General features: G+C 31.8%; 1 pseudogene; it reads right to left on the reverse strand.

Annotated features, from left to right (window-relative positions):
• The window catches only part of LOC107645464 (ent-copalyl diphosphate synthase 1-like), a 35,252-nt pseudogene extending 10,335 nt beyond the window's left edge, over nucleotides 1–24,917 (reverse strand).

Below are 24,917 nucleotides of genomic sequence, written 5' to 3' on the forward strand. Positions count from 1 at the left end.
ATTTTATTATTTATAAATTTTAAAAGAGATGAGAATAAAAAAATTAGTTTTGGTTTATATAATTTAATACTTTGAGTACTGTATTTTTTTATTTGTAATTTGGTCTTACTTTTAATAATAAATACAGATAAAAAATTTATTACATGCATATTTATATTTTTTAAATTATATTGTGAAATAATAAATTAAATTTTTTATTTATGATCTTATTTAAATAGTATATACCATTAATTATTTATTTTGTAATTATTTTTTTAGATAAAAATTAGTTTTCTTATTTTTTTCATACTCAACGTAAACCGCTGCTGCCTCCAACGGTTTACACATGTGTCCCAATGTACATAAACCGCTACTGGCAGTAGCAGTTTATGACCAACAATAATCATGCAGAAATCGCGACAGGCAACAGCGGTTTCCATGCTGCCACAACTCAACGTAATTCGCGGCTAGCAGCAGCGGATTCTGTGTTTATGTAAACCACTACTGTCAGTAGCGGTTTTCATAGATATATGAAACAATGTATTTGTGTCTTCGTTTTAGAAACAATGCATTTGCGTAATTTTGAAGGTGAAACAATTTATTTAGGTGAATTGCCCAAATTTTGATGATTCTTTCATATTTTTTTAATTAAAAAATTAAGCACCATAAAAGACACTCCTCTTACATTATTACTGCAATACTGAATAGAGAGGGTAGAAAAAGGACATATCGGCCTGTATTCATTTTTCATTTATCAGCATGACATTTAACACCAAATCATCAAAAATTCAAAATAACGTGCTACATAGTTAATTTTATTATTAATATTTAATGTTGCAGATCACAAAGATGCTACATCGTCACGTAGTAAATAGGAACAAAGGTTAGAGTGTGCCATCTTTTTAAAAAGGACAGTCCTATCTTTTAAGAAAATAGAACGGAGGAGTCTTCTAAGTTACCCTACTTTAAATTTTTTATTTTTTTTTTTGTGACTGAAATAAATTAAACAAAGAAAAACAAAAGAAACAAAACAAGGAACTGCTTAAATAGAGGGACAGTCCCGTTTAAGACTACTCTTAAACTCCTCCCAAGGTGAAAGAAGCTCCACATGCGAAAGTTGTAACTTCATCGCCATCTTTGCCATAGTATCTGCCACCGTGTTTGCATCTCTCATAATCAAACGAAAGTCAACACGCCAATTCCAATGCATGATATCTCTTATTTTGAGCACCAGTGGATCAATAAACCCAAAACCATCTTGAGTAACAAGATTAAATGCTTCCACACAATCCGTCTCACAAATAACATCTCGTTGACCCACATCCCAAGCTAAGAGATATCCTCTCCAAATAGCAAACAATTCTCCTTGAAGAATACTATTACTCTCAATCATTCCCAAACACCCCCTTTGCCAGCTCCCATTACAATCTCTAATAACACAAGCAAAACCAACACTATCACCCGAACCAAAATAACTAGCATCACAATTAATCTTAAAAGTACCAATGGATGGGGGATTCCAAAAACCATTTAGAGTAGAGGGAAGGGACATACGTTGTAATTCAAAAATATTTCTAAGCTCCTTTTCTGAAGTTAATGCCAGATAAATGACTTTTTCCGGAGGCCAAGTTTCATGGGGATTAAAGATGTCGTTATTCCTTGCTCGCCATATCCACCAAAGGCCCGAAAAGAACTTGAACGGGTACTCTCTGCTATGATACAAGAACCAGTTCTTCAAATCCAAAGGATGACAAGGAATATCCAACCTTTGCCAGACAAGCTGAGCTTTTGGACAATCCCGAATACAATGTATAACCGATTCCTGGCTAGAAAGACATCTTGGACACCTATCCGATGACGACATCCCTCTTCTAAAGCGAAAACTTGCAGTAGGAAGAGCCTCCTTAAGACACAACCAAGCCAAAAACTTATGCTTTTCTGGAACAAGCTGACGCCAAAGCCAAAGCCAATTCTCCCTCTCCTCCCAACCAAACAGCTGCTTACACAACCACAAGTAACCATTGCGTGAGTCATAGACTTTGGCAGCAGACCCACTCCAATACCAACCCACTTCCGGACCTGCTTGTTCATCTGGATTGTAAGAGAGAATATTATCTTTCAGATTTTGAGATAAAGGAGAATAAAGAGTATCCAAATGCCACCTACCAACCGACCAAATATCCTGTATCCGGAGATTCGAATCAGAAATGTGGACATAATCCATCTCATTAGATAACCATCCTTCTCTCCTCCAGCTAGAAAACCAAAAATTCTGGTTCAAATCTCCAATACACCAAGCAAACCCATCTTTCAACACTTTCCAAGCCTTGCAAAGACACCTCCAAATGGGAGAGTCCTTGTTCTTAGGATAACTAAAACAGTCATATAGAGATGATCGGTATTTGGCATCCAATAATTGGACCCATAGCTTGTTTGGCTGCTGGAAAAAAGTCCAAACTAACTTCCCAAGAAGAGCAATATTTACACAATAAGGATCTCTAATCCCTAAACCTCCATATTTTTTTGGAGTAACCAGTACCTTCCAACTAACAAGATTCAATCCTCTTCTATCAACTTGTCCTTTCCAAAGAAAATTCCTCATCATAGACTCTAATTTACTAATGATTCCTTTGGGAAAAATAGAGACCTGCATCTGGTACGTGGGAATAGCAGCGGCAACAGAATTAACCAAGCAGAGTCTACCAGCCCGATTGAGTAAACTCCCTTTCCAGCTTGCTAGCCTACTCCGAATCTTATCCAGGACACCATTGAAAGCTGAACGAGTCACCCTAGAATGGCTAAGGGTAACTCCAAGATACTTGCCCAAATCCTGGACAAATCTGATAGAGGATACCCCAGTGAAAACCTCTTTCCTTGTTGCAGAGACATTCTTGGAGCAAAGCGCTTTAGACTTCTCCACATTAATCTTCATCCCAGATGCTTTGCAAAAAGTCTCTAAAACCAACATCACATTTTGCACTTGTCTCTTTGTAGCTTTACAGAATAGAAGCAAGTCATCCGCAAACATTAAATGGGATATTCTTGGTCCCCCTCTTGAAATAGCAACCGGCTCCCACAAGCCCAAATCAACCTGATGACTAATAAAGCATGCCAGTCGCTCCATACACAACACAAAAAGATAGGGTGACATAGGGTCTCCTTGTCTAAGACCTCGGCTAGGAGTAAAGCCATTCAGACGACTCCCATTCCAAAGAATAGATAAGGAAGAAGCAGTGACACAATTCATAATCAAATTAAGTGTAGGAATAGGAAAACCAAAGCTCTTAAGGGTATGAGCTAAAAACCTCCAGTCAACTCTGTCATAAGCTTTCTCCAGATCAATCTTAAAGGCCAGTGTGCCTTTCTTTGATTTAGTCTTCTTCATAAAGTGGAGGACTTCTTGAGCAATAATGATGTTGTCAGGAGTTCCTCGTCCCGGAATAAATCCTCCTTGAAGCGGGCCAACAATCTCCGCAAGATGAGGACGAAGCCTATTAACAAGGACCTTCGTGATGATCTTGTAAACTACATTGCAGAGACTAATCGGCCTGAAATCTTTCATAGATACCGGTGATTCAACCTTTGGAATGAGAACCAGTAAAGTCTCCAACATTCTCGGATCAAGAGTAACACCGGAGAATGCCTGCTTAACCATCTTCCAAACATCAAGACCAATGATCTCCCAATATTCTTTGAAGAAGAAAGCTTGAAACCCATCCAGACCTGGAGCTTTAAAAGAGTTCATGTGAAAAACAGCTGTTTTGACTTCCTCCATAGTAGCTGGTGCCGTAAGATTATTGCAAGCTTCCTCATTCAGAGAAGGAAGAGGCACATCACCAAGGCAACCCAAATCAACATCATCCAAATGACAGAATAAGCTTTTATAGAAAGACTCTGCTTCTTGACTCAGAACCTCTGGATCAGTTTCCCACACTCCATCCTTGAGAAAAAGGCCATGAATCTTATTATGCTTCCTTCGCGCAAGAGTTTGAATATGAAAGAATCTTGTATTCCTATCCCCGAACCTTACCCACTGCTCTCTGGACTTTTGGAACCATAGGAGCTCTTCTTGCACTAGAGTATTATTATAATCATCAAGCAACTGTTGCTCTTTCTGACGCAAATAAATACTATCCACCACTTCCAAACGCTTTTGTAAATAATTAATCTGCTGCTCTAATTCACATTTCTTAACAAAAATGTTACCAAATACCTTCGAGTTAAACTCTAGTGAATTCTTCTGTACTTCTGAAAGCTTGCCATGAATTCCTCTATTACCAGACCACCATGACTGGTTCACAATATCTTTATACCCAGGATGAGTAGCCCAAGCAGCAACAAATCGAAAAGGTCGATTCCCTTTAGGCTGAGGACGACCTTTACAACGCACCAGAATAGGGCAATGATCAGACTGAAGCCTATTTAAAACTTCTGCATAAGCCTCTGGAAAGATAGATAACCAACTACTATTTATACAGACTCGATCAAGCTTTTTTGCCACGTCAACATAATTTTTCACCCTCCTGTACCAAGAAAACTGCCTCCCGATAGTCTTCAGATCAAACAAACCACTATCTCCTAATGAAGTAGCAAACATGTCTGCTCTTTGATGAGAAAATTGACAGCCCTTAGATTCATGAGAAAATTTGACTTCATTAAAATCACCAAGAACAATCCAAGGTCCTTGAAAAACCATGGATTGTGCAACAAGATAATCCCAAAGGAGAACCCTTTTATTAAATTGAGGACTGCCATAAATACCACTACACCTCCAAATTAAATTATCAAAGTGAACCTCAACAGTAACACCCTGATCAAAAGCATCAATGAACTTACAACAAACACCCTTCATAGATGATAGAAACCAAATACCTCCCTTATGCCCCTGTGCCTCTACTAATGATATGTTGATATGTTGATTCATAAATAGTTAAATACTAATGTAATAGGTAAAACTCTAAGCGGGACCCTTACCATTAGAGGCATTAGAGATCAAATGATTGTCTATTAACGTAAAAATAAAAAGAAAAGTCTAAGGGCCATCAACTTTGTTAAATTCTGCCTAGCATGTAACCAGCAAAAAAAAGTGAATCATTGGATGAAATCTTATACCAGTCTCACACCATTAAATCTATCATTAATGACTATTTGATGGCTACATGTCACAAAAATTGCTGGCCCTAGCATTCCTCAAAATAAAATAAAAGGTTAGTAGGAATAATGATATTGGAACATACCTCGCCAATTAAATCTTTTGTGATGATCCATTTATCAAATATCTCATTAGACGCACGTTTCTCTGATAAGAATTTGAACGAAAAATATTTGGCATCCTGAAGAATCATTTCCCCAGGAAAAAGAACCTGAGAAGCTCTATAAAGATTGTATGTTGCTGACATTGACGGACTTGTTTCTCCGGCAAAGCAAAAGAACTCACCATTTTTCTCAAAATGCTTCAGTGCATCTACCAAATTTAATAACTTTAATCATTTCTAGAACCATATATTATATATAATCATATTCGTATTTAATTAAAATACAATTAGTAAAATGTAGAAAATACTTTTTTGTTTTATTTTTTATATATGAATAATAAAAGTTACCGGGTAAAACTTGGTGACCATGTAACCTTAGTAACCTAAATGCCCCCTGTACTGTCAATCTCTGAAACCTCCCCATCTCTTGTCCAACCAAGACCCTTGTCGGTCCAATATCTAAAATTATACAATTTTCCATATTTGAAGTCACTGAAAATTTAAATCAAATAATCCCATGAACTTACCTTGAGATATACGTCATAAAATCTTTAATCTCCGGCTCAAAATATCTTAAAATGCCGAGACGTTTCAAACGATCAACTGTCCAACTCCGCTCAAATAAGTCTATGGGATACGAGATTGGAACTGGCCAAAAAAAAAAAAAAAACCATTTAGAGAGAAAGAGTGAGAGAGAGGGGAGGGGGAGATGATGGTAGTAGTGGTAGAAAGAAGGATAATTTAAAGTTTTTAAATGATTTTTTAGTGTTTGGATAATTTTATTATACGAAATTCATGTTTCATAGGTACAATTTTAATTTTTTTTTTATGAATAAATTTGTCAGTATTTAAAACTTTTATAAGTAAAAATGTTAGTTTACTATTAAATATATATATTCTCTAAAAAAAGACTTTAGATATTATATTCTGATGTAATTTTTTACAACCATTATTAGATAAATAAAATATTTTTATCTTAAAAATTTTGCAATGTTATGTCAAGTGAATTTTTTATTGTAAATTACTAAATTTTTTTAAAAAATAAAAAATTAGAAATTAAATTTTACTTTGAATTTTTTTTGTTACTTTCTAAATATTTATTCAAATATTGACATAAAAATTTGGATTAAATAGATAAGTCATTTGTTAAATACAAAAATTTTTTTGTCACTTATGAAAAATATAATTTTTATTGCTTGGTTGTTTTTGCCGCATTTTCAAATCATTCAAATACTATTTCGTTAATAACATCTTTCATAAATATTTTTGGCAGCGCTCGAATATTTCGAATACTAATTGATAATTAACTCTATTGCTAAAATTAAATGTTTTTTAAATATTTAGCAAGATTTTTTAAAAAGTATTGCTAAAGAAAGTGTTGCCAAAATGTAAAAAGTGTGATTTTAATGTTAATAATACTTTATTACTACACATACCCCATGAAAGATTATGATAAATTTAACACATACACACAGAGAGAGAGAGAGTACCAAAACTAACCGTGAAAGATTATGACGCCGACAGCTCTAACCATAGAAGAATTAAAACTAACTTGTAATCATAAAAGATAAAGTTTTATAAATAAAACTATCTAAATCATAAAAATCTATCAAAAATTTCTATATTGTCCATCTAATCTAACCTAATCATTTTCAAACTTTAATCCCACCTCATCTCCATTCTCCAATCCTCTTTGATAATATAGCTAGTAATAGTGTGGCTGGCATAGTATGTGAGAAGAGTCCAGAAGATCATCAGAAGAATCCAGAAGACCGTCAAGTTCTAGAAGAGCTGAGCTGAGTCGGCAGAGGAGTTAGTTGCAAGTGGGTTAGCACATAGGTTAGCGCATTTCTATTAGTGATTCTGTTAGAGAGTGTGATATGGCATGTTAGTAAAGTCTATAAATAGCATAAGGGAAGCTCATGCAGTGTGTGATTTTGATTGTGATGAATACAATGCCTTTAGATCCCTCTTTTTACTCTCATTCATTCTTCGTTCTCTTATTCTCTTAGTTCCTTTCTTCTTCTTTAATTTGAACCTGGATCTGATACCTTTCATGGTATCAGAGCTTTGGTTCAATCACACCAATAACAGATCCAGGTTCTGCAGTTCAAATGCAATCAAGCTTCATGTCTACTCCAATCTCAATGAAACCTGATGATGAGAACTATCTACAATGGAAGGATCAAGCTGAATCAACCATTTAAGGCAATGATATGCTGAATCATCTTACCAGTGAAGATATTCCAAAAAAATACCTCACAACAGCGGATGCAGCTACAAGATCAATAAATCCTGAGTACAAGGCGTGGAAAAAGCAAGATGCATTGTTGAAGTCATGGCTCCTTGCGTCTATGTCAAAACCGTTTACCACAAGGATGGTTGGATGTGTGTTTACTCATGAATTATGGCAGAGACTCGAGAATAATTTCACGTCATATATAAAGGCTAAGGTGATGCAATTGAGAAACAGATTGAGAAGTATTCAAATTGGATCCTCCGTAAGTGACTATGTACTTGCAATCAAGAGTATGATAGATGCGCTAGCGTCAGTGGGAGAACCTGTTCGTGAAAGCGATTATGTAAACACTATTCTTCATGGATTAACTGAAGAATATGCTTCTCTGATTACGTCTCTGATGACACGACCTCAGAGTAATGGCACATGAAAGTATGCTAGAAAGGTTTAAAAATCCAGATCAATTTATTCAGGCAAATATAGCACAACATGCACAAGAAAATTTCAGAGGAGGTTATCAAAATAGAGGAGGAAGAATAGGATGTGCTAAAAGAACTCAGTCAAGCTATGACAGATTCGCAATGTTTGACAACAGATCTAGTATTGAAGGCACTGATAGAGGAATTTTTTGTGAAGGTTCTGGTAGAGGAGGCTTCAATGCAGGAAGAGGCAACTTCAGTGAAGGTAGAGACAATTTTCATGAGGATAATAACTTCAGTGGAGGTAGAGATGTTGTTGACTCTCGATTTCAATTCAAAGGAAGAGGAAATGGCTCACATGAGAGGATTCAGTGTCAGGTTTGTGAAAAATATGGCCACAGTGCTCTAAACTGATGGCATAGATTCGATGACAATTTTAGAGGTGCTGAGAGAAATAGTTACAACAGTTACCACAACAGCAGCAATAATCATAGAGCTGTGTAACAAGTAAGTGCAAATCTGAATAATGTGATTGCTACACCAGCAACACTTGATGATCCTAGCTGGTATCCAGACAGTGGTGCAACACATCACATGACATCAAGCTCTCAGAATCTCTTGGAACAGCAAGAGTATGGAGGCTCAGAGAAAGTCATAATTGGTGATGGTTCAGGTTTGCATATTCATCATGTCGGAAAGTCTGTTTTAAAATCTGATTTGAGTGCTCGAACTTTCTTGCTAAGCAAATTGTTACATGTTCCTAATATCACTAAGAATCTCTTAAGTGTGTATCAATTCTGTTGTGATAATGGAGTTTATTTCGAATTTCATGCTGATAGCTGCTGTGTGAAATCATAGGAAACCAGTGATTTACTCATCCAAGGAAAAGTGGAAAATGGCCTTTATTATAAGTTTCTCACTGTGTCAACTACTCACAACAGTCCTCAATCATTGATTTTAGTAGTTAATGCAGATATGTTCTTGCTGTGGCATGCAAGACTAGGACATGCCAATAATCATGTAATAGCCACTGTTCTTAGGAGTTGTAATGTTCCTTCTGTTGTAAATAAGACAGTGTGTGATGCTTGCTGTATTGGCAAATCACATCAACTTCCGTTTGCTATTTTAAGTTAGTATATAAAGAACCTTTGGAGCTAGTTTATTCAGATATATGGGGGCCAGCTCCTGTCCCTAAGGTAGCGTTTGTTTTGAGATATTGAGACAGAGACTAAGAGACTGAGACTCAGTATTGTGTTTGTTAGTTCAGAGACTGGTACTAAAATTTCTGTCTCTGTCTCTAAAATTTCAGTATTTCAGTACTTCCAAAAAGTAGGGACACATGGGACTGAAATTTTTAAAGATGGAAACTGAAACTTTAATAACATTTTATACCTAAAATACTTTCATTTCAATTAATTAATTCCAATTTTACCCTTTATGCAAATTAAATTAGAGTTTTATTCATGTTTCAATTCCTGTCTCCCATTTTGCACCAAACAGAATACTGAAATTTATTTCAATCCCTGTCTCATAGTCTCTGTCTCTCAGTCTCAGTCTTTCTGTCTCTGTCTCTCCACCAAACGCTACCTAATAGTTGTGGTAATAGATACTTTGTTAATTTCATTGATGCTTGTACCAAGTATGCATGGTTGTACTTAATTTGAGCCCGAAGTCAACTCAAATCAATTTTTAGTCACTTTATTGCTATGGTTGAATTGCAATTCAATAAAAACCTAAAAAGTTTTCAAAGCGATAATACTGCTGGATATTTATCTTTATCTAGAGATTTGCAGGCTAAGGGTATTATTCACACATTTTCATGTCCTCATGTGCATCAGCAGAATGGAAATGCTGAGCGAAAGCATAGGCAGGTTGTTGAAATGGGCCTAACCTTGTTAGCTGTAGCAGGTATGCCCATCCGATTTCGGGGAGAGGCATTCGCTTCAGCTACAAGAATCATTAACTATCTTCCAACGCCAACTCTGCAACATTGTTCTCCTCATTAGAAGGCTTTTGGCACAAAGCCTCAGTGTGATAGTTTGCGTGTGTTTGGGTGTTTATGTTTTCCACACCTGAGGGCTTATAACAGACACAAGTTGGATTTTCGCTCAGCTTCTTGTGTGTTTCTTGGCTACAGCTCTCAACATAAAGGCTACAAGTGTCTTACCACTGCTGGCAAGGTTGTTATCACTAGACATGTGGTGTTTTCAGAAACTATGTTTCCCTTCAAAGATAGTAATTCTCTCTTTGCCAAGTTGCTGGTTCCTAATCCTCTTTCAGAGGCTGCATCTGCAATGCCAACAATTCCACATGTTCCTAGAGTCCCAATCCATCATGCTCACACCTCTACACCACCTTCTTCTATTCCAATGGATCCTCCTAGCTAGCTCATCACCTTCTTCTCATTCTTTTCATCCTTCTCCTTTATACTTAGTGTCTTTCACTTCTGTCTCTATTCCTATGTCCGACTTTGAAATTGTCCTACCAGCTGTTGATACTCAGTGTGCTCAGCCCTATAACTCTCACCCAATGGTGACTCGTGCCAAAGCTGGCATTCACAAACCTCGAGCTCTTCATGCAAACTTGAACCTCGGACTGTTAGAGAGGCCCTCAGCAATCCATAGTGGAAGGCAGCTATGGATGCTGAGTACAATGCACTTATGCTGAATAATACCTAAAAATTAGTGACAATACCAGAGGGCAGAGAGACTATCGGCAACAAGTGGGTCTTTTGTGCCAAGTTCAATTCAGATAGCTCCTTGCAAAAGTATAAAGCAAGGCTTGTTGCTCAGGGTTTTATTGAGTGGCCTGGATTTGACTTTACTTAAACCTTTAGTCCATTGGTTAAACCAACTTCCATTCGGGTTGTTTTAACTTTAGCACTTGCAAATACTTGGCCTATACGGCAACTTGATGTGAACAATGCATTTCTACATGGTGATCTCAGAGAAGACGTCTATATGCAGCAGCCTCTGGGATATACTCAAGGTGATAAAACTCTGGTTTGTAAGCTAACCATGGCCCTTTATGGCCTCAAACAGGCTCCTCGAACTTGGTACCGTAAGCTGGCAGGAGGTCTCAGGGAGCTCGATTTTATAGCCACCAAATCTGATGTCTCTGTGTTCACCAATTTCTCAAATGGGGTTTGAACATTTATTCTTATCTATGTTGATGATATTATTGTAACTGGTGAAAGTGCTAGTGTCATTACAGTTGTGATTCAAAAATTAAACATGTGATTTGCTCTTAAGGATCTTGGTGAGCTGCAATACTTTCTTGGGCTATAGGTCACAAGAACAGGAACGGGTGGCTTGCTGCTATCTTAACAAAAGTACATTGGAGATGTGTTGAAAAAGGCTGGTATGGAGGGATGCAAACCATGCCGAACCCCTTTGCCTTCCACCATGAAGCTTACGGGCATTGGTGGTGCTTCCTTTGCGGATCCGAGGCTCTACCACTCTGTTGTGGGGAGTCTGCAATATATAACTATCACTAGACCTGAATTGGCATACAATGTCAGCAAAGTCTCCCAGTATATGCAAAATCTATTAAAAGTTCACTGGCTGGTTGTAAAACGTATTTTGAGATACCTGGCTGGTACTCTTACTTCTGGTTTATTATTGGACAAGGACCCGTCTCTAGAAATTTTTGCTTACTGTGATTTGGACTGGGGAGGTGATCTCGACGATCGAAAGTCTCAGGGGGGATATTTTATTTTTCTTGGGAAGAATCTTGTCTCCTAGTCGTCCAAAAAATAATCTGCCGTCGCTCACTCCAATACCAAGGCAGAGTATCGAAGCATGGCTGACCTTGTTGCAGAGCTCATTTGGGTCAAGAATCTGATTGGTGAGCTCAGGTTTCCTCTTGCTACTCCTCCTCTGATCTATTGCGACAATTTAAGTGCTGTGCTGCTTGCTGCCAACCCGATCCTGCACTCCAAATCGAAGCATTTTGAGATGAACATGCACTTTGTCTGTGATTTGGTCACAGCTGGGCTTGTTCGGGTTAGTCATATTCCAGAAAAGGTGCAGGTTGCCGATGTTCTTACTAAGCCTCTTCCTTCTGATTCTTTCTTGCACTTTAGGGACAAACTCAAGGTGCAAATTCTTTCCACCTTGAGTTTGAGGGGGAATGATGGTGTAGCTAGTAATAGTGTGGCTGGTATGATATGTGAGAAGAGTCTAGAAGATCATCAGAAGAATCCAGAAGACCATCAAGTTCTAGAAGAGCCGAGCTGAGTCAGCAGAGGAGTTAGTTGCAAGTGGGTTAGCACATGGGTTAGCACATTTCTGTTAGTGATTCTGTTAGAGAGTGTGATATGGCATGTTAGTAAGGTCTATAAATAGCATAAGGGAAGCTCATGCAGTGTGTGATTTTGACTGTGATGAATACAATGCCTTCAGATCTCTCTTTCTACTCTCATTCATTCTTCGTTCTCGACTTCTCCTAGTTCCTTTTTGCTTCTTTAATTTGAACCTGGATCTGATACCTTTCACTCTTCACCAACGCTTCCAATCTTAGGCAAATCCCTTTCTCTCCATACAATCGGTGCCGCCTACTATACCTCCTTTGAAAAGCCCCTGAGCTCCGCTACAATGGCTCGAATTCCAACAATAGCCGCAACATCAACAATGTATCCACTACTCATTGTCTTCTGTTGAGTCACAACTCGCTAAATACGTTGGTGGTGTAACAGTCCCTCACTTCCACAGCCGCTAGCAAGATGAAGGTGTTAGGTTTGAAATAATCGGGTCCATGAAGCATTATCTCTGGTCCGGGTTTGGGTTCGCCTTCAGATTCGGGACAGGAGAAGCTAAGCCAAAGAGACCGTTAATGGAGTTTGATTTACCATGCTAAATTGCTAATCTTCATGTGTTTTGTTGACGAGATTGAACTTTGAACACCATAACTCCAAGAGAAGGAAAAGTTCCATTCTTGTGTTGGCAGTTGGCACTCACACTAAGTAACATAATTTTGTTCGTGTTTCAATCCCCACAAATCCAAAATCCTTGGTCTTTACCTATCATGTCAAAGCTTTGTTTTGTGACTTTATGATTTAAATTACTTTGACCCTGCTAACAAATTAATAAAAAACTTGTTTACTTTCCCTCATAAAAAACACCAAGTGACTCTTTTTCATTGTCCCAAATGTCCCTATCACTTATAACTGTAATAAATTCTGAAATTGATAAAAAATTGAGACGTTGATAATACTATAGTGAAAAGAGAGGGAAGAGAGAAAATAAAAGAAAAATTGAGACTTAAGAGATTTAAAATGATGAAAAGAATAAAATAAAGATAAAGTAAAATTAGAATTAGAATTTGAAAGTGATTAAGAGTTAATTGAATTTATTTTAACAATTTAATGACAATAAAAGTTAAAATTTTTATCACATAAAAAAAATTGTAATTTCACAAAATTATTTAATAGAATATACGATATTAACGAAGTAAGAATGAGAGCGATTGCATTTTGAAGAAAAAAAATCTGAATCGAGTGACAAAAGAAAAAGTAGATAGCGGCCACCAACAAAAAATCTCATGGGCGGAGTGTGTTCTGGTGGTGAAAAAAGATAATCTTTTTAAAATTTGCTCAAAATCATATTTTGTTAGAAGAAAAGAATTATTACAGATTTACCCTTACTTTTTTTTCATTAGTATTTTAAGTATTGTTTTATCATCATGAATCATAGAAAAAAGAAAAAAAGTAAAATTATTTTTACGTGTCAACTTTGTAATATTCCAAAACACATTCACCAAAAGTTACCAAAAAACAAAGTCATAGGACAAATCTAAAAATATTATTATGGGAGATCCATAATATATATAATATTAAAAAATTATATAAAATATTATATAATATAAGAGGTATTATAAAAATATATGGATAAAAAATATATTTTAAAGTATAAAAAATATGTATATATTTTTTTATTAATGAAGTGGTTAATTCTTCATATTATAAAATTTTTCGATAATAGAATTTGTGTCAAATTTTTCAGTAATTTTTTTAATATAATTAAAAGATAATTAACAAAAAATTCATCTTTCATTTTATTTTTGAGTTATTCTTCATAATATTTATAGTTAAAAAAATTTCTCAATTATAGCAATTAAAAAAGAAAAAATTAATACCAAATAAATAAAAAAATCACAAAAAAAATTTACTATATGAAATTTAAAAAATTTTATTTAATTAAAAAATATTAGTAAGAATAATTTTTTTAAATTTGTTACTATTATTACTTATCTTTTAAATATTAAAAATTATTAATACTTAAATTAGACTAAATTTTTATTTATACTATATTAAATATTAAATAATTTTTTAAAAAAATTATATTATATTTAATAATTTATTATTATTAATTTTTAAAAAAAAAATTAGGGACTGAAACCTCTACTCACCCCCTAATTTTCGTCCCTGTTCATCAGAGACTATATATATATATATTCAAACACAAATAGCTTCACTTTAAAATCAATTCTTTCAACTATTTTTTTTTTTTTTGTGTCAAATCAATTCTACAAACATACACTTTAAAGTTAATTAGAAGAGAGAGTGTTATATAGGTACTGTTGTTAATTACCTGCCCCATTACAAACGTGAACAGTGTTGTGGAGATACTTGAGAGCATTTTCATCTTTGGTCTGCATGTAAGCGTAGGCTGTGGATGCTGGCGAGAATAAGAATGAACCATCTTTTGACTGCAACTTCAAAAGTTGTTTCCAGTCCAAGTTTACCATTATTCCCTCCAAACTATAGAGTAGTGATGTGGGCACTTTATGCAACATCTCTATTGGTATTCTAAACATTCAATTTAAGAACAGATACATATATCATATCAGTTTAGTTTTCAATTTTTAAATTAATGATATTTCTTCTGGTAAAATACTAAAGAGTAGTGTTCTATAGTCAAAATATTATAAATAATAAATAAAGATATATAATTAATAATATTTGTACTTATAAAAAATATAAATTATTCTTTTAATTTAATTAACACAGTTAATTTTTTTATAATTATTTTTTTATTTAATTATACTAAAATTAATTTTAAATTTAATGTAAATTAAATTTTAAAAGTTCTTCCTCATTATTATTATTAGGACAAGTTACTTAAATAAAATAATTGGAATAATTATTTATACAAATGTAACAATTCAAAACTGCTTACATGTATGTCCTATTACAACTTATATAAACTATAAAACTCTTATCACTTTTTATAAATACACATAAATTGTAGAACCCTATTACAGTTTATAAACAAACAAGTGTACACATAATTCGTGAAACTCCTTCCACTATTTTGAGGAGTTAAATTTATATATAAATTGTCCTATCCCAACCACGGTTTATAAAAAACTATGTTTATATATACCAACTGAAGTCAATTGTTTAAAAGAGTGTCATTTTTACAATGACTAATGAGAAGGAGAGTTTTTTAATGCTAGTGCATTGCTTTGGAAAAATTCATAAAAGTAAAAGAGAGGGTGTGAAGTTCATCGACAAAGAACCCTTAAATGTTATCCGTTCATTGAATATCTTGTCAGATCTAAAAATCAGTATATTGTAGAAATTTGGGGTATTTAGAATCAAATGGGTGAAAAAATTATTTTATAAGATTTTTATCGCAATTGTGTCAACCGGTGTGAAGTACGATACTTTTGTGATAGGGTGTGATGAAGATCTGCAGTTCTATCAATGAAAGCGCTCAGCAAAGGCTCATCCACCCAGAATCAATGACTATTAGTCTAGTCAAGTGATACAAATTCATGGGTTTTAAATAAAGTATGATCCGGTTATGTAAAGGCATATACTGTTGCCTCCTAATTTGGTTCTAATCAAATTTTAACATATAAATCAGTAAACTCTTAATTATTTATAAATCAAATAATTGATAGATGAAAGTCTAACACATTAATTAACGAAAAAAATACTAATTAAATTTTAACATACAAATCACTATCCTATAAATTATTTATAAATTAAATAAGGTCACAAATAAAAGTCTAACACAGAAGTTAACAAAAAAATTAATTCGAATCTAATCAAATTTTAACAAATAAATTACTAAACTCTTAAGTATTTCTAAATTAAATAATTGAAAGATAAAAGTTTAACACATTAATTAATGAAAAATTAATTCAATACTAATCAAATTTTAACATATAAATCACTACACTATAAATTATTTATAAATTAAATAAGTTACAAATAAAAGTTTAACACATAAATTAACAAAAAAAATTAATTTGATGCTAATCAAATTTTAACATATAAATTAAATAACGCCTAATTTTTTTATAAATTAAATAATTCAAAAAAAAAAAAAGACTAACACATAAGTTAACAAAAAAAAGTTAAACTGGTATCAATCAAATTTTAACATATAATTCACTAACATCTTCTTCAATTATTTATAATAATACGTTAATCAAAGTGATATAGAATATGAACAGAATAATAAATAACAAACACTTAAAGAGAACAACATATAAAGAACTAACCTCTTTATGAATGTTTCCACCCACGGAGGTAACGCTATTCAATCGATACAAACGATTTTGATTTTTCACGACCCCAGGCCACCTCGCCAGAGTATCATTGTCGCCGAATTCTCTCCCAAATCCTCTCAACTCCAACTACTCACACTCAAGAATGCAATCCGTCTTTTGGTCTCACGGTTTATGTATAAATTAACTCCTCATAAATTGTGGAAGAGATTTCACGGATTATGTGTATACTTACTTGTTCATAAACCGTGAAAGGGATTCTTAAGTTTTATATAGATTTGTAATAGGACACACATGTAATCAAATCTGAACTATTGCATTTACATAAATAGTTACTCCAATTATTTATTTAAGTAACTTTTTCTTATTACTATATGAATTTATAATTCTATAATTTTTTTCTTCCAAATAAAAATTTTAGATTCTTATATTTTTATTTGTAAAAAAATTTTAAATTACCTCAACACATTTTATAAAAAATAAAAATATCTTAAATTTGATTGATCTCTATTTATTAAAAATTAAAAGCATCTAAAATTATTAGTTTATGACTTAAAAAATAAAATAATAAATAATAATAAATTAGCACCAATTCATTGATTACGGATATTATGTGTATAAAATTATAAATATTATATATATAAAAGTATGAATGTTAAATTAGAGAATTTAACAACTTCTATTATACAACTCATATTTTACAAATAAACTATTATAAAATAAAAAATAAAACATAAAAAATAAACAAAAATTTAAAAATAAAATTTTAAAAGTAATTATTAACTCGTCGTATTAAAATCAATAAATAAACATACATATGAAAGTAAATAAAAATATTAAAAATATTATCCTTTGGTGTACATGTGAAATAATTTAAAATATATTAAGATATAGATTAAAATTTGGTAATATTAGTTGTAAATTAAATATTTATTAATTATGAATATTATATGTATAAAATTATGAATATTATGAGTATGAAATTATGGATATTATTAATATAAAATTTTGAATGTTATGTGTACTTTACTTAACTAAAAATGTTACGTGTATGAACTTAATTATGGATATTATGAGTAAATTTGTTAATTAAATAAATTAATTTAAGTATTTGATTTTTTTTAAATTCAATTATAGTAAAATTTGAAAATATATGTGAATCAGAATAAATCATTTTACTTTGAAAAACATTAAATAAATTTTTAAATTATCAAAGACGGTGATTTAAAAAGTTATACGTTGATTTAAATATATAATGTCTTTAAAAAATATTAAAATAATTTAAATCATGATTTATTAGTGCACATGTGAAATAATTTAAAATATATAATAAAATATAATTTAAAATTGAATAATATTAATTATAAAAATATATTAATTGTGAAAATTATGTGTATGAATATATAGATGTTATATAATAAATTAAAAATGTGTTTTCGGTATTATAATGTAAATTAAATACCATAAATATAAATGATATGTATTCATTTAATGAAAATGTAAATTGATAAACGTATGTGCTTATAATATGCTATTTAATATATGCAATCAATGTTTTTATATACAATAAATATTGTAGTAAAGAAAAAATGAGGCACGTGAAATTACTCATCTCATTAAATAAAGTTAGAAATAGAAAGTTTTGACTGATTTTTGTTTTCTAAGTTTGGTTCCCAAACTTTTTTCTAATTTTAAAAATAAAATCTGGTTATTAAACTAGTAAAGTTAAAGATTTAAAAGTTTAAAGATTCAATTGAGTTTTAAAATAGCATATTTATACATGAAATAAATATTTTTAAAAAATAATTTTTTTTAATTTTATTATTTTAAATTGATTAATCATAAAAAATTGGACCAATTAATCAATTTTTTAATTATCAAAATTTTTCAATTTTTTTATTGATTCGTTATCAATCAATTTTTATTTGAATCGGACTAATTTAATAGCTAATTTTTCATTAACCTGATTGAACCAATAAATTCTCAAAATACTGCTCAAATAATAATAAAAAGTTAAAAAAGAACTACTCAAAAAATTAATTAACATTCGAATAATGCTAGGTAACCGATATTTTCTGTTAATATCACTCAAACTTAGATTCTAAACTATAAACTTAAACCCTAACATCAATAGATAATGTTAACTAACTCTTAGTTCCTGCAATTTTTCTTAACCAAATATATGATACTTTTTGAGCTTGAGATCTCTCATATTTTATTATGTTAAATTAATTAATCGTTAAAAAGTTGTATCAATTAATAATTTTTTATTGATTTCTTCAATTTTTTTTCCTAGTTCATTGTTAACCAAGTTTTTGTTTGAATCAAACCAATAATCGATCAGATTTCGATTAACATGATTGAACCGGTAAACTCAATCCAGTTCTCAAAATTCTGCTCTCAGGTAATAATAAAATGTTGAAAAAAAAACTACTTAAGATATTAATTAACAAAAGAGTAATGTTAGATAACCAACTTTTCTTTTCAATCATCAACATTATCTAATTTTTTAAAATTATCTTATTTATTTTAAATCTAGATCTTAAATCATATTTAAACCCAAATAATAAATAATGTTAGGTAATTAAAAATTAATTTTTTATACTTTCTCTTATCAAATATATGATACCTTTTGAGCTTGAGATCTCTCATAGCTGATAATTCTTTCAAGACAGGAGAATCATCTGGCACTTCAATATTCATACTTCGAGCCAAGTCAAGAAGAGAAGGTAAAGTAAATTCAAAACCAACTAGATCTTCTGCGGCACTCTCATCTTGAATCTTGCTTAGATTTTCCTTAAAGAATGTGAGCCCTGTACGTGATAATATTATGACATAATAATGTTATAGTAATGAAATTCATTGAATATAAAAAACATTATTCAATCACATAAATTATATGTAAGAATAAAGTTACCCTTGTGACACATTTCGGGGTGCAAATTCCATTTAGTGAATGCAATAACACAGGCGAGGGTATTAAGAAGACGGTCACGGGGTGAAAAGTAATTAGCATCACCCCAAGAACCATCTGGAAGCTGATTATTGGCTATCCATTCAAGACACGAAGGGAACTGAGGGGCATTTCCGCCATTAACATCTTTCACCAGACCAACCCATGCAGTGTCGTATGCTGACACGCTTATTTCTCCATCTTCCATTGACCCCAACATACATTTCACCACTTTTATCTTCTCTCTTATCTCCTTTGTTTCCACCTCCTTTCACAAATCAAGCATTAATTACGAATTAATTGAACGTTAGTAGTAAATATATACTTGATGAGGGAAACGTAAAGAAAACTAATAACAACAATTAAATTTTTGTTACACAAGTTATTAAAACAAAAGAATTATGCTACATATTCAAGTAATTTTTCATCCAAGTTTTATCTAAATTGGTTCAACACCAATAAAAATCACTCTCATTAAAAGAGCATTAGTATACATGCGTTTTTTTCTTCTTCTTCTTTCAAATTCACGTATACCTCTTTCGTTATCATCATCACCAACAACACCAATATTTTGTTAATGGATTATTTTTTCAATCGAATTGAATGGAATGCAATTGCTAAATCGAATTGAATGGAACCAGGTGTTCTAAATTGAATTGAATTGAATTGAATTGATAATATCTAAATTGTAGATAGAGATGTTTCAAATTTGATTTTATATAATGAATTATATTTTATTCAATCAGTATTATACATTTGTTTCACCATGAGTACGTGTTCGGTTCATTAGGCAAAAAGTTATTCAAATTTGATTTTATATAATGGATTATGTTTCGTTCACTCAGCACTATACAATTGTTTCATCATGAGTACGTGTTCGATTCATTATGTAGAAAGATATTCGAATTTGATTTTATATAATGGATTATGTTTCGTTCACTCAACACTATACAATTGCTTCACCATGAGTACGTGTTCGGTTCATTATGCAGAAAGTTGTTCGAATTTAATTTTATATAATGGGTTATGTTTCGTTCAGTCATTACTATACAATTGTTCCACCATGAGTACGTCTTCGGTTCATTATGCAGAAAGTTGTTTGAATTTGATTTTATATAATTGATTATATTTTGTTCACTCAATACTATACAATTGTTTCACCATGAGTGCGTGTTCGGTTCATTATGCAGAAAGCTGTTCAAATTTGAATTTATATAATAGATAATGTTCCATTCATTTAGTACTATACAATTGTTTCACTATAATAACATGTTCGGTTCATTTCTATTTTGCACAACTCAAAACTCTTCCTCCTCACTTTCTACTGCTTCTTCACCAGGGAGAGAAGGAGGAAAAGACAAAAAAATACAGTAGTAACAACAAAAAGAATGACGATAAGGAGAAAATACGTATAAAAGAAGGAACGCAAAAAAGAAGGAGGAGAATGAGGAGGAGGAGGAGGAGGAGGAATGCGAAGAAGAAGGCGAAGAAGAAGACGCTCCGTGCGTAAACGAGCGTGAAAAAGAAGAAGAAGAAGAGAAGAAGGTGAAAAAAACGTGTGACCTAAAATTGTTTAAATGAACTTGGATGCCAAAATTATTTAGATATAGAGAATATCTCAAAACAAAAATATTATTTGTGTACTTAAGTGAATCACTATGTATTTCTGTGTTATTTAGTTTATTTTTTATATATATTTTATATTAGTAACTAATTTTAATAACTGCTTTTAATATAACACGTAATATGGTTGTTATAAAAAATATAATTCTTTATATCTTTCTTATTAAATCTGCAAGTTTAGAAATTTAAAATATACGCAATTGAGGTTTTGGTTGTTTTTAATTATTATTTGCCAAATTTATGTATTTATCAATTATTTTGCACATTCACTAAAAATATTTACACATTAATTTTTACGATTATGAATTTATGATATATAATAGTTTTAATTGATTCAAATGTTTTACAATTTTACTAAATTTGTAAATAAAATTTTATATTTTAATTAATAATTTATTCATCACAATATCCAAAAAACACAGTAGTCTTTTATATTATTATTATTATTATTATTATTATTATTATTATTATTATTATTATTATTATTATTATATATTTGTCATATTTTTTTAATATTTTAATTACACTTATTTTAATAAATCTTTTTAAAAAATATTATTAAATAATAAAAAATATTATTTTAATTTTAATAATATTTTTTAAAATACTATCGATATTTTAATTATTGTAATATACACATACTAAAATAATATTTTAAATTCTTTTTCTATCTAAGTCTAGGATTGAATTCGCATCACTTAAATCAAGAATACAAGAATGGACTATTTTCGCTCACATGTGCATTTCCTGTTGTGTAATATAACTATCACATTCACATTCACATTCACAATAATATATAAGAAGGACACTGTTTGTTTTTCTATGAATTCTTTGGTAATTATTTCGGTATTAAACTCTTCATAGATTCATTTCGAATTTATATTTTTATTTAAAAATTACAGTCTGCTAAAGAACAATAAAATAGGCAATAGTTAACTAAAATATAATAGTTACAACATAAAAAAAAAAAAAAAAAAAACTAAAACGATACATATCTAAAATTTAAAAATTGTAAATCCAAAATTGATCATGTTGTTGTCTGGTTATTGGCTGACTTTTTAATGTGCAGTTAATCTAAAGGTCTTATAATTTTACTAACAATCCTGTTAGATAACTAATTAGGGTATCAGTCAATTTCTATCAACTCCTGTTAGGTTGCATTCCAAAACCTATTACAACCAAAAAAAAAAAAAACGTCCTTTCATTTACCTATCCTTACCCTAATTCACATTTCACTTTTCATCATTTCAGCTTCCTTCCCTTTCACCACAACTGCGCCGTTCATCTTCACCACAGAGAACCACATCCGCTCTCACCCTCCCTCACATGCCATCTCCGTTGCAGTCGACAACGCGTCACAATGTCACCATCGCCGCTTACGAGCACGTTGTCGCCGTCAACAGTGCATCTCAACGCAGCCGCCGCCGCAGCTTCAGACGCATGTCAATGTCGCTGTGTAAACTCCTCGTCTTCAGAAACTCGCAACGTTGCGCCGTCACCTCCATCCTTCCATATCGGGCCGCATCTCCTCCACCTTTTCCTCCATGTCGCGTCTCCTCCTCTTACGTCACGCGCCGCTACTCTTCATTTACCCCAGTGGTCTCCAAAAAGTTAGTAGATATTTAAGGTTTACGGTTAAGTGGACATTTCTTCTTTGTTCCAGGTCCAGATAGTATGTATAGTGGTTCATTTGAGATGTTTTTTTTCTCGTTATATTGGATGTTTTTTTATTATATTAGATGTTTCTTTTTCTGAATTACTGATGTTTCTTTTCTGGTTATGTTGGATGTTTCTTTTTTGCGCGGTGCAATGTGGTGGCGGCGAGGCGGTGTTTTGTGCGTCGGAAGGCGGCACGCTGTGAAGGCGATGGGTGGTCTAGGCAACTGAAGGTCCACGCAAGGAAAAGGATGATTACAGTGAGAGAATGCGTCTAGCGAAGTTACTTGACCTAATACTAAAAAGGAAGAATATAAGTTGACAATCAAAATATTAAACAATGTGAATAATAGATATATCAGATGTTCAATAGGTGTATGGATAGTTATTCTAATATTAAGATTTAAGTGAGTAATTTGGAGTGTAGTGTAATTTTTTTTTATTGAGTTAATTTTAGAGTTTATTATTTACATTATTCACAAAAATCATTATCTACCTAACAAAATCTTACTAAAAAACTTAATTAATTCTAATTATTTAAATTATAATTTTTTAATAATTAATTATTAAATAGAGTTATTTAAGTCGGCTGGTTTACGGGTTGACGCATATACTTCTTCTTTTACTAAATAATAATTAAATATTGTTTGAAGTAACACTCGATTCTGAGAACAAAATATTTTATTCATCACCAATTAATATATTTTCTAGTGACCATATATAATTAGAAGCTAATATAAATTTAGTTCTTACAATTTTTTTTAAAGTTAAAGAAAGTACTTAATATTACATTTAAAAACTGACAGTTACGTATATAACAATTATTTATCTTATACAACTTTTTACGAATGTTCTCTTCTAAAACTACAGACAAACAAAAAAAAATTTAACAAGGACATTTAAAAATTCCCTTAATAATAATTTTCTGATAAACTAACCGAAATTTGCTCACCTTGAAATCAAGAATTGGAGATGATTTTGCACATATTGGACGAAATCCATCACATTTCTTGCCATGTTTGCCTTCATTAATTCCGTGAGAACGTGTACCTATCGGAAAATATATGTTTGAAGCAATTGGGTTCATTAATATTGTGTTTGGTTACTCAGTAACAAGTTATTTACAGCAAATTAAAATATATAACATTAACATTTTGTTTTAAGTGATGGATAATACTAAGTAAATTCTTTAGATATAATTGAAACATGAATATCTAGATCGAAGACAATTAAGCGCTTATGGACAAAAGATATATCTTTAATCAAACCATCTTCTTCCTCCCAATTATGCCAATAAACTTTATCATAATCAACTCTGTGAGAACTAAACCGGTCATTATATTGAACCGATTGAATAACAGATTTAATAATTTAACTATAGTCAAATCGTAGTTAAATCGAATTAACTAAATATATAATAAATAAAAATATTATTTGTACACTAAAATTAGTTACCAATATATTTGTGTATAAATATGTGTGATTTAATTTATTTTTAATGTGTATTTATATTTCAAAATATATTTTATACTAGTAACTGACTTTGATGACTGGTATAACTCTATAATAAAACTATTAAAAAAATTATCTCCCCATGTATGAATTTCTGCAAGTCAATCAAGTCATTAATCCAAAACATCCAAAACATGCATCTAACATAAGAATTATAAACATAATTCAACGAAATCATATGAACCATATAGTAAATTCAATGCGAATTGTGGTAATGTTTTTATTTTGAATCAATAACGGCAAACAACAATTCACCAAAACAACAAGTACAACATATTGGATTTAAAAATCAATCTAACAGAATTAATAAATTAAACAATTGAAGTTATAACTCAATTTCAACAGAATTAATTCAATATCAATGGACTGAATTCAAATAAAAATTCAAAAAATTAATATCTTAAAACTCAGCAAAATCATTAATAATACATCATATGCATATTCAGAAGAAATTTCAAATTTCATAGGAAAAGAGTCAGAGATAGTTAGAGACTATGACTTGAGACCTGAAAAGGTTGAAAATTTGAAAATTTTGGACATGGAGATAAACTGTAAAAGTGAGGGAGGTTGAGACACGGCGAAGGGTAGAACATCAGCGACTGAGGGACACCACGCAACGAAGAGAAGCAACGACGGCGAGACATGGTGCGGAGCAGAAAAGCAGAAATGACATCGGCGAGGAGGAGAGAAGCAGAAAACGACGAGGAGGGGAGAAGCAGAAACGACGCGTAGGAAGGAGGGGAGAAGCAGCGGCGACCCAT

This window comes from Arachis ipaensis, chromosome B1, assembly GCF_059453495.1.
Source record: "Arachis ipaensis isolate K30076 ecotype BB chromosome B1, ASM5945349v1, whole genome shotgun sequence".
Lineage (NCBI taxonomy): Eukaryota > Viridiplantae > Streptophyta > Magnoliopsida > Fabales > Fabaceae > Arachis > Arachis ipaensis.